Source organism: Hordeum vulgare, chromosome 1H, assembly GCF_904849725.1.
Source record: "Hordeum vulgare subsp. vulgare chromosome 1H, MorexV3_pseudomolecules_assembly, whole genome shotgun sequence".
NCBI classification, from domain to species: domain Eukaryota; kingdom Viridiplantae; phylum Streptophyta; class Magnoliopsida; order Poales; family Poaceae; genus Hordeum; species Hordeum vulgare.
Genome location: NC_058518.1, coordinates 487,346,425 through 487,349,726, shown reverse-complemented (window position 1 = coordinate 487,349,726; position 3,302 = coordinate 487,346,425).

Genomic DNA, 3,302 nt, shown 5'->3' with positions numbered 1-3,302 from the left:
ATAAGTTCAAAAAATGAATTCCCTTTGTAAGAGATGAGTTCTCGTTCGAAACGCTGATACTTCGAGAGAGATTGTCCGTTTTGTACACGAAGTGCATCCAGTTTTTGTCATAGCCCTCTCAACTTTGTAACACATGCTATGTGGGTGAAATGATGATAGCATGCCAACTTTCAACATTTTCAGAGTTCATTTGTAGTGCTTTTCAATTTTAGGGTCAACTAGCTCAAACAATTAAGTAAATGCACGAAATATACCAAATTAAGTCAGAAATTGTTGAAATTTTGTGATGTGCCTTTGAATGGTGCATTTTGAACACACAAAAAGTATGGAGTTCAAATAATTTCAAAAAAATGAAATCCCTTTGTAAGGGATGAGTTCTCCTTCGAAACGCTGATACTTCGAGAGAGATTGTCCGTTTTGTACACAAAGTGCATCCAGTTTTTGTCGTAGCCCTCTCAACTTTTTAACAAATGCTATGTGGGTGAAATGATGATAACATGCCAACTTTCAACATTTTCAGAGTTCATTTGTAGTGCTTTCCAATTTTAGGGTCAACTAGCTCAAAAAAAAATAAGTAAATGCACGAAATATACCAAATAATAGTTTGGATAGTCAAAATAATTAATTTTAAAAATAGAAAATAGTTTTGAATTATTTATTCAATTTCAAACACTTTTCATTATCATAGTTTTGTCTAATTCTCCAATATGCAAAAAGAATTTTAATAAACATAGTTATTAATTGAAAATAACAAAATAGTTAATAGTTTGGATAGTCAAAATAATTAATTTTGAAAATATAAAATAGTTTTGAATTATTTATTCAATTTCAAACACTTTTCATTATCATAGTTTTGTCAAATTCTCAAATATGCAAAAATAATTTTAATAAACATAGTTTTAAATTGAAAATAAAAAATAGTTAATAGTTTGGATAGTCAAAATAATTAATTTTGAAAATATAAAATAGTTTTGAATTATTTATTCGATTTCAAACAATTTTCATTATCATAGTTTTGTCCAATTCTCAAATATGCAAAAAGAATTTTAATAAACATAGTTTTTAATTGAAAATAACAAAATAGTTAATAGTTTGTATAGTCAAAATAATTAATTTTGAAAATAGAAAATAGTTTTGAATTATTTATTCAATCTCAAACACTTTTCATTTTCATAGTTTTGTCAAATTCTCAAATATGCAAAAAGAATTTTAATAAACATAGTTTTTAATTGAAAATAATAAAATAGTTAATAATTTGGATAGTCAAAATAATTAATTTTGAAAATAGAAAATAGTTTTGAATTATTTATTCAATTTCAAACACTTTTCATTATCATAGTTTTGTCAAATTCTCAAATATGCAAAAAGAATTTTAATAAACATAGTTTTTAATTGAAAATAACAAAATAGTTAATAGTTTGGATACTCAAAATAATTAATTTTGAAAATATAAAATAGTTTTGAATTATTTATTCAATTTCAAACACTTTTCATTATCATAGTTTTGTCTAATTCTGAAATATGCAAAAAGAATTTTAATAAACATAGTTTTTAATTGAAAATAACGAAATAGTTAATAGTTTGGATAGTCAAAATAATTAATTTTGAAAATAGAAAGTAGTTTTGAATTATTTATTCAATTCCAAACACTTTTCATTATCATAGTTTTGTTAAATTCTCAAATATGCAAAAAGAATTTTAATAAACATAGTTTTTAATTGAAAATAACAAAATAGTTAATAGTTTGGATAGTCATAATAATTAATTTTGAAAATAGAAAATAGTTTTGAATTATTTATTCAATTTCAAACACTTTTCATTTTCATAGTTTTGTCAAATTCTCAAATATGCAAAAAGAATTTTAATAAACATAGTTTTTAATTGAAAAAAACAAAATAGTTAATAGTTTGGAAGTCAAAATAATTAATTTTTAAAATAGAAAATAGTTTTGAATTATTTATTCAATTTCAAACAGTTTTCATTATCATAGTTTTGTCAAATTCTCAAATATGCAAAAAGAATTTTAATAAACATAGTTTTTAATTGAAAATAAAAAAATAGTTAATAGTTTGGATAGTCAAAATAATTAATTTTGAAACACTTTGAATTTAGGTTTAATTTTCTTCATAATTTCAAATATAGTTTCAATTTATAAATTTACAGTCTGTTTAGGCCCGTAAGCCTGCTTTAGAGAGGAGCTCGATGGAGATGCTGTGACGGGGCTTATAAGCTAGTGTCAGTGCCCCTCGCTGGGCGAGGTGGGACTAAACTTATCGTGCAGCCAGCGGAGGGGCTTTAGTCCCGGTGGAGCCACGACCCGGGACTAAAGCCCCTCGCTTGCCATCTGCCGAAAAGGGGTCTTTAGCCCCGGGTCGTGGCTAGAACCGGGACTAAAGGGTGTATTTAGTCCCGGCGCGAGCCCCGAACCGGTACTAAAGGGCCGTGCTTCCCGCCTTTTGGTCTGCCGAAAAAGAGCCTTTAGTCCCGAGTCGTGGCTCCACCCGGGACTAAAGGTTGTCTTTAGTCCCGGGTCGTGGCTCCACCCAGGACTAAAGGGTGTCTTTAGTCCCGGTTCGAGCCCCGAACCGGGACTAAAGATCCACCTATATAAGCGGGAGTTAGAAATTTCCAACCCAAATCGCCATTTCGTTCTCTCTTCTTCCTCGGACTCTCCTGCCCAGCGCGGCACCGGACGAACTTGTGCGATGCCGCCAGGCTGCCCGCCGTCCTCCTCGCCGCCGCCTGCCGTCCTCCTCGCCGTCGTCGACGCCCTCCCCTCCCACTCCGGCCGGTAAGCCCCCCGCCCCCTCCTCCCCAACACTCCGACCGGTAGAAGAAAATAAGAAAAAGGATAAGAAAAGAAGAAAAAGGAGAAGAAAAGAAGAAAAAGGAGAAGAAAAGAAGAAAATATTTTTTTTGTCATTTAATTCCTATTGTTATTAGGTTTGTGCTAGATAATTAGGGTTAGTAATATTTAGAATTAGGTTAGGGTTACAAGAAGAAGAAAGATGAACAAAAATAAGAAAATAAGATTAGGAAAAAGGAAAGTAAGAAGAGGAGGAGAAGAAAAGAAGAAAAAGGAGAATAAGAAGAGGAGGAGAGGAGAAGAAGAGGACAAATAGAAGAAGAGGAGAAGTAGAAGAAGAGAAGTTGAAATAAAATAGGAGAAGAAGAAGCGGAGAAGAAAATAAGAAAGAAGAAGAAGAAGAAGAAGAAGACATTTCTACGTATATAGATGCTTAATTAGTGTTTTTTAGATTATTGTTTAATTTTGCTATTGTATATGTTTAAGTGTTATTTGT